The sequence below is a fragment of the Coptis chinensis genome, chromosome 5 (genome assembly GCF_015680905.1).
Source record: "Coptis chinensis isolate HL-2020 chromosome 5, ASM1568090v1, whole genome shotgun sequence".
In the NCBI taxonomy this organism is placed as follows: domain Eukaryota; kingdom Viridiplantae; phylum Streptophyta; class Magnoliopsida; order Ranunculales; family Ranunculaceae; genus Coptis; species Coptis chinensis.
The window spans coordinates 2,905,403-2,918,454 of NC_141460.1; positions in this window are offsets into that span (position 1 = coordinate 2,905,403).

The following is a 13,052-nucleotide window of genomic DNA, read 5'->3' on the forward strand; positions in this document are numbered from 1 at the left end:
TTCTTTGTTGTAGTCTCTTTTTCTTTTTCTTTAGAAACTTCTTCCCCCTTCTCTTCATGCATCTCCCCACCCACATGCTTAACTTCTATTTCAATTTCAATTCCAATTTCATGAAGTTAACGATATATATTGGATATATCGGTTGATAATAGTGTCAATACTAGATTTTGGACTCGGCCATACGCCCGGGATCTATTAAATATTTTGTGTGCTGAAAAGGCTTTACAAAATGTCTCACACAAATTTTCGAGTCAGAATATATTTTTATTGAAAATAAACCGAAATACATTAATGAGCATTGATTACATTGTCACCAAGTTCGGCGTTTTTATGAAAAAAACGCGATTAAAACCCGAGATATTGGCAAGGCGTCTGGTTCCAGTTTAAAACCTGGGTTTTTAAAAAAAACCCGTTTTAAACGCGTTTTAAACTTAAAAAAACGTTTAAAACCCTATATTTTGAAAATCTCCCGTTTAAAACTTTTTTTTTTTTTTTTGTTTTTTTAATCTAAAAGAAAACACGAAGAAGAAAAAGGGGTTTTAGAGGTTACCTTTTTGAAGAGTGGGCATTAGATTGACTTATTGAGACAGTTTTATTTTGTTTTGGACTATTAATAATTAATTATAAATTTTAAAGTTATTAACTTATTTGTAGAACTTGATTATGCCATTATGGTTGGTAATTAGTAGTATCTTATTTAGAGTCGTGTTTTGGTAATCTGAATCTAAAACTTCTAGTATTTGGATGAGTAATGATAATTTGATACTTTCATGTATTTCAATTTTTTTTTTATTTGTATTATTTTTATTTTTATTTTATGTGTCAATTCTTTTTTCCACTCTTATAAAAAAATCAAATTCTTTATTTATTATATTTTTTATCATCGGTTTTTACCGTTTCTTTTACGTATTATACGTTTTAAACCCGTTTTACCGTTTTAAACCCGTTTTTTATGCCCCACATTTTTTTACGTTTTTTTTTTTTCCGTTTTTTTCCCGAGACGTTCCGTTTAAAACACGAACTAAGTTTTTTTCAAATACTCCGTTTTAAACCCCTACCGTACTTGGTGACAATGATTGATTATGGTGCATAAGTACTTGTAAACTAAGGGATCAAATTGAGATAGCCTCTTCACTTTGTGGTTTAGGATATTAATCCATAATTTTTAAATAAAATTATCTTAAACTCGATCTAGCTTGTATAATAGGTTTCTTAGATTTATGGTGATTTAGCGGCAAATTTTCGAATAAGAATATAGAATATGTTTTTTGAAAATAAACCGAAATATGTTAATGAACAGCAATTATGGTGTATAAGTACTTGGAAACTAAGGGATCAAATTGAGATAGCCTCTTCACTTTGTGGTTTAAGATATTAATCCGTAATTTTCAAATAGAATTATATATCTTAAACTCGATCTAGCTTGTATAATAGTTTTCTTAGATTTATGGTGATTTAGTGGCAAATTTTAGAATCAGAATATATTTTTATTAAAAATAAACTGAAATACGTTAATGAGCAGCAATTATGGTACAGAAGTACTTTGAAACTAAGGAATCAAATTGAGATAGCCTCCTTACTTTGTGGTTTAGGATATTAATATGTAATTTTCAAATGGAATTATCTTAAACTCGATCTAGCATGTATAATAGTTTTATTAGATTTATGGTGATTTAGCGGTAAATCATCACCGCTCAGCTTACGTAATATTGTGTACAAATCACTAAAACAGATTGATTGTTTCCATATCCTCAAAGAATACACTACTCCCACTTGAAAAGATTTCTCGCATGAACATGTCCTACGAATGGGTGTCATTATATTAAATTATCCTAAAAAATATTAGCAACTATGCATAGCTATGAGATATGAAAATTATATTAATTACTCATTTAAATTTCTTGCACCACTCTCTATAAAAAGGAAGCTTCAAACCTTGATAAAACTCATCGACTTCTTTTTATTGTTAGGTTTAACAATAGAAGTTTGATTGAAGTTTTGTGAGAATGCTCAATGTGGCGAAGATAATATTGAAGCTACTTGAATAGCAAGACATTCCCAATCACAATAAAAGAATTATGATAAACACTACTTAAAATGCAAAACTATATTTGTCGAGACATTTATTCCCCTTACATATAATACAAATATGTTTTAGGGTTATTAGTTCAATATATTTGTATCAAGTTTCTGATTTTCCATTAATTATTCTTTGAGGTTAGTTTAATGTAGTATGTTGCATCCAATTTCCAAATTCTTATTAATTATTCTTTGAGGTTAGTTCAATGCAGTTGCATCAAGTTTTTGATTTTCCGTTAATTATTATTTGAGGTTAGTTCAGTGCAATTGCATCCACTTTATGATTTCCCGTTAGTTATTCATTAAGGTTAATTCAGTACAGTTACATCCATTTTTCGATGTTTCATTAATTAGTATTTAAGATTAGTTCATTGCATTTGCATCCAGGTTCCAATCTCCCATTAATTATTCTTTGAGGTTAGTTCAATACATCTGCATCTAGTTTCTGATTTCCCGTTAATTATTTTTCTAGGTTAGTTCAATAGTTTACAATTTCTATACAATTTGCATACATGTAAGAGTTTGTTTTTATAAACTCACTTTCGTTTTGGGTTCCTAATTACTCATAATTACTCATGTGAGAAGGCTAAAAAAGCGGACATTTATGTTTTGAGGTCAGTGCGATGCAGTTACATCTGACTTCCGATTTCGAGTTAACTATTTTTTAAGGTTATTTCAATGCATTTGCATCCAATTTCTGATTTCCCGTTAGTTAATCACTTATTTTAGTTTAATGCAGTTGCATCCAGTTTTTAGTTTTCCGTTAATTATTCTTTGAGGTTAGTTCAATGCAGTTGCATCCAATTTCCGATTTTATGTTAATTGTTCTTTGAGGTTAGTTCAATGCATTTGCATCAAGTTTCCGATTTCCCGTTAATTATTTTTTGAGGTTAGTTCAATGCAGTTACATCAAATTTATAATTTCCCATTAATTATTCATTTAGGTTAGTTCAGTGCAGTTTCATCCATTTTTCATTGTTTCGTTAATTAGTCTTTGATATTAGTTCATTGCATTTGAATCCAGTTTCTGATTTCCCGTTAATAACTCTTTAAGGTTAATTCAATACATCTACATCTAGTTTCTGATTATTTATGCTTTGAGGTTAGTTCGATGCAATTATATCCGATTTCTGATTTCCTGTTAATTATTCTTTGAGATCATTTCAATGCATTTGCATTTAGTTTCTGATTTCCCACAAATTATTCTATGAGGTTAGTTCAATGCAGTTGCATTCGGTTTTTGATTTTCTGTTAATTATTTTTTGAGTTTAGTTCAATGCATTTGCATCTAGTTTACGGTTTCCCATTAATTATTATCTGAGGTTTGTTTGATGTATTTGCATACCGTTTCCGACTTCTCGTTAAATATTTTTCAAGGATTTGTATCTAATTTCTAATTTTTTGTTAGTTATTATTGTATTCACCTGAAAAATCCCTACTGGTATTTCTAGTCTCTCACCTCTCCTACACTATCTTTTCTCTCTCCCCCCCTCTCTTTCTTAGGTTCACTGTTTTTTTTTTTATATCCTCTCCCTTTTCTTCCCATCCGTTCATCCATGTCCTATCCATCGGTCAGCTTTCGCACACCTGTCTTGTTAGGGTTCCGCGCCCTCGATCCCCTACTTCCCATTTCTTCTTTCTTATCTCGCCTCTCCTTTGACCCTGACACCCCATGAGTCATCTATCCATATGTGGCCCACCCTTTTCTAGGGTTCCGCAGCCGTGATGAGGTGTTCCGCGCTTCCCTTTCCTTATGCTACTACGGACTTGCAGGCATGCTAACTCCTTGGCCCCAAAATAGGCTGATACAGATGTCCCCTCTCGGCCCTTGGATCTCGATGGGTCCGTGGGCCGAGACTTCCCAGCTGGCTGTTCAGAGAGCTGTCCCATCTGAGGTCCTTACCTTATTATTTTCTCTGACATCCACGATCACGCTTCTGCCTTGAGCACCGAGTTCATGAGCACATGTCCTTGGGCCCGTGTCTCGAGGAGCATGCGTAACCGCCCTTCGCCTCTTCGGTTTTTGTGCAGCCACGTGCCTTATTCTGGGTGGTCCTTTTCTCTGCCACAATATTCTTTTTCCCTCATTGCCCTTGTCTTTTCACCTCCCGCTCAAAACCTCTCATATACTCCTCAATACTCCCAACACTTTTCTTTTCTATTCTCACTTGCATCCTTCATCTCGTTCGTCCTTTGCCAGTTCTGCTAGTTTCCTTCCCCTCCGGTGAAGTTACTACTACACTTTGCTCTTGTTCATTGGTTGCATCCCTTTCGCCACTTGCGTGACCTCCTCTAGGTTCATTCTTTCTCTTTTTCTTAACTTTATGGTATAGTTTTGTTGATTGCGAGTATTTTCTTTTGATCATTAATCTCTTTCTCTGCTGGGTACTCTTTCCCCCATCTTACTGGTCTTGTGTCGGTTTTGTCCAACTTCTCAGTGTTACCATGTCTGATTCTGATTCGGGTGGTTTGTCCGTTACCCGATCTGCCGGTTTGCCGTCCTCGAACCCTAGCTTTGTCCATTCATCCGCTACCTCTAGATCTTCAAGTTCCACCGCGGAACGATCGAAGTCCCCTTCTCATGAGCCCATTTGTTCATCCTCTACCCCCTCTACCTCCGGGAGACCAATTGCCCTTCCCCATCCGCCGACCTATAAGTGTAGATGACGTCAGGCTGTTGTCAAGCGACCTATCGTATTCCTGGGGATGTGGTCCTCGAGCATGTACCTGGTGTCACCCAATTTCCACATCTAGTCCCACCGCGACTAGGGTTTCTAGTAGCCACCATAGGTCAGATAGCTGTTGGTCTACGCTTTCTGATAAGAGCCCAAAAATGTAGTTTTAACCCTTTAACAATATTACTTTTTGACCAATTATGTGATTAATAAGTAAGAGTTAGTACTGTTATCGTGCTCTTGTGTATTTCAGGCAATGGAGTCGAATATGTGCAGAAATGTGTCCCTTTTGCGAGATAAAGGAGCAAAGGTTGGTTGCTAAGAAGTTCTACAACTAAAGGCCAAGATTCAAGGAGAAAAAACCTTTTTAAATCTCGGTCAAAGCTGCAAAGTCAAAGTCAACGCGGGCAGAAATAGCGTATAAAAGTCAGCAGAACTTCCGAAGGCCATATCTTTGGACTCAGACCTCGTAATTGGGCCTACCATATGTCAAAACGACCTGCTCGGAAAGAGCTTTCTAATGGTCTAAGCCTTGACCTAATCAAAGAAGCAAAAGTGGACAAAAAGGCTATTGAAGTTATTTCCAGCTGAAAACCTCTTTGTGGACTAAAGTAATGAGGTTTTGGGCTCGATTTTCCGGCCCAAAACATGGCTCCTAAACCCATGCACGAAATTGTGGATCTAGCCTCTTCTATATGAAGAGACTAAGCCTTAGCTCTTAAGTTACTGAAAGATAATTCATAGAATTAGTTTTTACATTCCAAAAAATTAGTTTTTAGATAAAGGAATTGAATGAGTTTGTAGAACCAGTTTTAGTTTTATAAATAAGAATTAGCTTTACATTTCAACTTAGTTAATTATCAAGAAATTAGTTTTAGAACATAGAAATTAGTTTTTAGAATCAAATACTTAGTTTATATTTCAAGTTACTTAGTTTCGAATTCAATACTTAGTTAGCTTTAGTTTGTTTTAAATTCATATTTAGTTATTCATAATCTTAGTTCTAAATTAGTTTTAATCCAGCTTTAATTCATTTTGAATCATTAGACTACTTTTCAATTAGATTAATAAAGTTTAATTACTCATTCAATATATAATGACTTGATAGTTTAATGACTCAAGGCTAAAACCTCCATTAGAGGGGTTTGAGGAAGCCTTGATGATGACTTGATTTTTGATTAGCATGGATATAGTTGTAATGTTCTATTCTACTCTAGAAAGTAATTAGTTCACCATGAGAATGAGTTCGGTTACTTCACATACTAGTTATTAGTTGGTAGAGATTACCATGAATAATTAGGGATTAGAAATACCCAACCTTTACGTGAAAACATAAAGATTAGGATTACAACGTATTCTATGCTAGTTTATTAAGTCGAATCAAGGTGGAATCAAATTCTCCTAATTCATTCTCATATTGTCAATTTAGTATTGAATTGTCGTCATTTCATTTATCACATCTAGATTAGTTAATTCACCATCGTAGTTAAATTTCCATCATTACTCTCATTGACTTTGATAGAACCAATAATCGTAGTTAACATTAATTCTAAAGAACTAGGAGTGGAACGAATTCTCTACTCCAAATATTGCATTGATAACGAGAGTAGAAAACTTTGATATTAAGCACGAATCAGTTCTAGTTTTACTTACATTTGAGTTTAAACACTTATTCGTAGGTAAAACTATCGTTTTTACATTTATCAAATAGCGCCACTGCCATCTTAGTTATGTTTAGAATTGTTTTCATTCGTATTGTTAGTCCTCCCAAAGTCCCATTACACCCACCCACCCTTGTTTGGTTCTAACTGTGATTGTTTGGTTCAGAACTTAATTTTTTTTGCAAAAAAAGCCAGAGCGCAACACGCGCCCTGTACAGGTAAATTCAGAGCGCACCCCGCGCTAAAGTGACTGGACATCGAGTCAAGCAAGAGCACACCCTGTGCTGAAGTGCCTGGACATCGAGTCAGGCAAGAGCGCACCCTGCGCCCTTGTTAGACAAATTTGAAGTGCACCCCGCGCTAAAGTGCCTGGACTTCGAGTCAGGCAAGAGGGCGACCCGCGCCCTTAAAAGGCAAAATCTGAGTGCACCACGTTCCCTCTTCTAAATAGCCCGATTTTCACAGGTTAGTACAAACTTCCATTTCTTCAAGTTATTCAGTGTTTCTAATTTGTTAAATACACTGAGCTCGCGTATACAAGACGCTATTCATTCAGGTATTTCTTTCTTCCACTCCTCGCATCTCCTGTTAGGGGATTTATACTAGCATATCAGGGTTGTTTAGACTGTTGTTGTCACACCCCAAATTTCCAGACAATATTTAAAACAATTATATTTAATTATCTGGAAACCCAAGGTGAAATAAAACCCATAACCCTGTTATCAAACACGATATATACAAAACTGAAATCAAAAGAAAACTAAAAGGAACAATCCTTAAATCACATTATTAAACTACAAAGAAACTAACCAACTCTATTACATCTGTCTCAAAACAAAACCGTACCCTTCAAAAAATCTTAAACCAGAAGACTCCAAGAGCAACTCCAAATCACGTGTCCTTATCCACTGCACTCCACCATCTATGTTCCTAAGAACACACCCACGTTGCAAAACAAAGCAAACATGGGTCAGCAAATTGAATTTGTTGGTATGAGTAGACTAACAATAAAATATATATAATAATCTTTCAAATATAACATTACCAACTATTTCAACTTGGAAGATAATATATTTTAGTTTTCCAAAACAGTGTGTAGTTTCTTCCCAAGTAAGATTTCACCCCCAATACACAAATTCCAAGAATCTCATATAACAGTACTCATCATTCCCACTTTTCAAAATAACTTACAACATAAATACCACTTACATTCCATTTATTAAATGTACATATGATAATCTAATTAAATATGAGTTTGGTATACCTTACCTTTAAGCTAACACGTCGTCTTAGGGTAGGATATTTACGTCCCTGCAGAAAAGATTAATAGATCCTACCCTCCTGCAAAATAGAGTTAGACATCACAATAAAATGATTTATCTCAGCTAGTCAAATTTTCATTCATAACCAAACCTCATTTAAGACATTTAAGTCTAAGTGATATAACCTGGTTCGTCCCGCATATTCGGGGAATACCACTTATCATAATACCTATATCAAGGGTAGTCATTCATATGACATCATTACGTCATAAAGTTTCTGCATGCATAACCATAGATCTCAGACTATCACAAGTCATTAATATTTTCATAATAACATATCAAGTTATAGTCATTTCGCAGTCACATAGAAATTACAATCGTTTACTAATATTATTCACAGTCACACTTCACATCCATAACATCACACAATTCATATACTTTTACTTAAAAACCACTCGTCTACTTATGAGAACGGGGAAATATCACACCCAAGGAGTACATTCATCCCTTGTGAGTATCAACTCATACAAACCACGTATATATTTCTCATAAGAAATCATATACATCATAATATATAAATATTCATATGTAATAGCTCAGTCACACATAAAAATCAATATTTTTATTTTGTTTATTAATTATCTCGTTGACTCATTTATTAAAAGACATAGCCCAACCTTTTGTTCCTACTCCACGATTTGCATTACACACATTTGCCAAATCACACATATCCGTGTGCCTCACTCACACCGAGTACCACTACAAGACATATGTCCTAAGCAGGATATCGCCTCCAGGAAACACACTTTCATCTTGTAAACTCGTAGCTTGTGAGTCACAACCATCTCTGGGCTTTCACACACATAACCACAAAACCTCTTTTGGGCATAACAAAATATCAGGTCATTCATGACACATTTAATGAATACCTTGGGTCATTCCCGCCACATTCAAGGAATACCCACCTACATTCCCGTACATTTCAAGGAATACATCCCACCCGCAAGGCGAATGCCTTAGTTCCTCTCTAAGGCGGCTTTCCATATGACATCATTAGTCATAAACATTTCTTTTCATCACGGAGGCGTGGAGAGATCTAAAGATGTGGGCGACATTAAATTTTCACCGGACATTTTTACACCGGATTTTAACACTCAAAAGTTATCATTTATTATAATATTTTCATTATATTATAAAATAAACATCGTCTCAAGCAATAGAATCATTAATAAAGATTATAAACACAATAACCAATCAACTCACCTCATTATCCATTATATAAATCATAAATATCAAGAGGTTCAATCAGGAATAAAGCATTAGTTAAATGTCTCGTGAATACATTTTAAACTACCACAATCACGTACATAATTAAGTACTAACATTGTACACATATAGTTAATTATTACAATAACTAATAACTAATAACTAATAACTAATAACTAATAACTAATAACTAATATAGTGTAGTGGCTGCACTTTTGCTCAAAGCTGCCTACGTATCCAAATCTTTTAAGATTGGAATCAAGCCTTCATAGTTCTTATCAGCTACATAGTCAAAATCAAAGTCCATCAATGCCAATATATATAATTGCATAAAACCACGTCAAATCTTTATTAGATAATTACAAACATGTTTATACAAGTTTTGGCAACATCCTATTATTGGATTTGTCCACAAAATTCAATATGTCAAAAGTCTGAAAAGTCAACATTCAAAAAGTCAACGGTCAATAGTCAAAGCCAACAGTCAAAGTCGACAGTCAACATATCATTTTCATGGTCAACAGATTTATGGTCAGCCATGGTTCATGGCTAAGGTCATAGTTCATGTCACGGCTAAGGTAAAGGTGCATGGCTCATGGGCTCATGACTAAGGTCATGGTTCGGACCCAACTAGAAATATCTAAAAGAAACAGATCCACTTAAAACAATAATGAACCAGCCCATCAAAAACTAAAAGAAAACCGGCCCATGTAAACAAAATTAGAACTGGCCCTAACAAAAAAATAGAACTGGTCCAAACTCAAAAGAACCAAAAGCTAAACACTTTGCCCCAAGCCCAACTAAGAGGAACATGATCTCTTCTTCTTCCTCACGTGCATCATCAGCTCTCCTCCACGAATTCCGGCCACTAACAACTCCTCTATACCGCCCCCTCATCCCAGCAGTTTGACTCCTCCCTAAAAACCCAGTATGTTGATACCATCTAATTTAAACTCTATCACTCCTCCAAAATCGCGTTTTGGCGCCATTAATGGACATTCAAGCTTCAACGGCACCTCCCCACTCTCCAACCCTCAATCACTCACTACAACCAACCATTCATCCATCAAAACAACCTACCATATAGACTACATTGACAACCCTTTCCCCAAACCCAATCTGGACCGCCATTAACACTCCTTCAGAGCTTCGCCAGCCCCCACTCTACAACACTCAAACATCCCACTAACACCAATCATAATCCAACCAACACAACAACAATTCCACAGATATAATAAACATTATAATGGTTCAGATAAAATAGATAATATATAGGACGATTTCTCTGGCTTGCGTCGCCATTAACGACTTTTTCCGAGTTCCAACAGTTAAATTTAGAGTTTCAATGATTTAGTAACTAACCATACTAACATCTAACCAGTCCAAAAATTTGACAGGATGAGACAAATAACGACATAAGAAAAAGCAGAAAAACTGAGCGAGAACAAAAACTCTGACAGTAAAGCTTTTGTGAAATAGAGTAAAAAAAATATAACTACTCACCTCTATTGTGTTTAGGAGCCGCGTGAAGAAATAAAAACTTGAGAACGAAAAACGCCACATAACAATCGTCAGAAAACAATCATAATAACCTTTGTCATTCTCTTCTTTTTCCACTCTGTGTAAATCTCTCTCTCTCCCTGTTTAAAACTCTCCGTGTAAAATCCTATGTAAACACTTTTTTTTTTTTTTTCAAAACCCTTCCAATAGGGAATGGGGTTTATCCTCTTTACCTTATCTCTTTCTAATATTTATCATTTTATTTTATTTTATCTCTTATTATTTTTATTTTATTATTATTTATTATACTAGGAAAATATTAAATAAAAACACGGGGTGTTATAGTTGTCATTTTTTTTAATATTGGACTTAGCCTTGCATGAGATTAAGGTCAGGTAGAGAAAAAACGACTAACGTAATCTATCGTGAACGTCAATACACAAACCTATCTAGTATACCACGCACTACACCTGAAATAATGGCTGAAGAAAAAGAGACTCCTCTTTTTGACTTTTACAAAGCCTTGAATGATAGCCCAAAATCTTGCATCGTTCTTGCAGACTCAGTCGGAGATTTCCGAATCCCCCAAAATATATTTAAATTGTTACCAGTTTTTTATGGGTTAGACCATGAAAAACCTTATCAGCATATGCGTAGGATTGACCAAATTCTTACCACATTCCATCATCCTATGGTAGCTGTGGAACAAATTAAACTGAGGGTGTTTCCTTTCACCCTAGCCGATAAGGCAGCGTCTTGGTTAACTGCCAAAGCGCCTAATTCTGTGGACTCATGGGCCAAACTTGTTTAATTGTTTATGGAACATTTTTACCCACCACTGAAGACAGATGAAATGCTTTCCAAGATTCATTTTTTCCGCCAGAATCCTCATGAATAATTTTCAGAGGCCTGGAATCATTTCACTGATCTTCTTATAGAGTGTCCACATCATAACCTTGCGAAAGACACGTTAGTTCGTGCCTTTTTCAAGGGACTTTTACACCACCATAAAGAGGTCCTTGATATAATGAATGGGGGTAGTTTCCTCAGTAAATGAGCCTCAGAGGCTTATAGGTTTTTAGAAGATCAAACAAAGTGTAATAATAACTGGGGGAGGACGATATCCCCCGCTCTGCTAGTTATTCTTCAATAGTTAATGTTACCAGTATGTTTGAGGTTAAATCTTATCCTGAGCTTAAAACTTTAATTAAATCTCTCACTAAAAGGGTAGAAGCTATTTCTGTTCAACAAAAGCCTATCCTTGTCATAAATGTCAACTCTATTCCATGTAATTTCTGTTTGAGTCCTGAGCATCCCGACTCCTATTGTCCTCTCGCCTATGAACAACAATCATCACAACTAGATAATGTTTGCTCCATTAATAGCAATCCTATTCCTAACGCCCCTTGGAGACAAAATCCCAACTTCAATTGGAGAAATAATCAACAAGTTACACCTCCAGGGTATAATAATCAAAATGTTAGGCCAACAAACAATTACAACCAAGCTCCACCACGACAAGGACAAGGACAAGGGAATTATAATAATTATAACAATAATAATTATAATGCTAATAGAGGTATCGTTTTGGTAAATAATAACTATCACAACCCACCCATTAATAATTAACGTGACATAGTTCCTATCACACAACCTGTAACAAACACTCCTCCAGAACCGGATCGTTTTGACGCCTTTATGCAAATCCAATAACAGATTTTACAGTCCATCCAACTTTCCTTATAGCAGTTAACACAAGATAAAGTACAACCCAAAAGTGTGTTTCCAGGTCAAGTAATACCTAACCCTAAAACACCAAACACAGCCTTTGAGGTAAACGATAATACTAGTAATGAAAATGGAAACGTAGGTGAGCTAAATGCCATCACCACTCTCCGTTCTGGAGAGTGGTTGATAAAGCCGTAACTATACCTGTAGTTACTCCACCAGTAGTCCCTACACCTGATATTTTACTAGATACCGAAGTAATAACTGAAGATCCTACCCCTGTAGAGGTACTAGTTAAACCACAACCTAAGAAACAAAAGGCCAAGGTTAAACATCCTGTTGATCCATATGCTAAATATAGAGAGAAACCACCATTTCCCTAGAGATTAGCCATGTTAACCAAGGATACGAATTTCGATGAGATTAGAGAAGTTTTCAAAAATCTAACGATAAACCTACCATTTCTTAAAGTGATTAAAAAGTTACCTCACCATGCTAAGTTTCTTAAAGAGTTGTGTACTACTAGGCATAAAACAAATATTCCAAAAGACGCCTTTCTAACTGAACAATTTCCAACTTTATCTGAATATAATGGAATCATTAAGAACAAGGACCCTGGTCGTCCTACTGTAAAATGCACCTTAGGAGATTCCCACACGACGACCGTGCTATTAGACCTAGAGGCGAGTGTTAACTTACTCCCTTATTATTTATATAAACAAATAGGTCTACAAGAGATGCAGCCTATTAAAATGACATTGCAATTAGCTGATTAGTCTATTAAGTATCCTAAGGGTGTGGTTGAAAACGTGCTTGTTAAGGTTCAGGATTTCTATTATCCTGCTGATTTTGTTATTCTCGATACAGAATTCACTAACGAC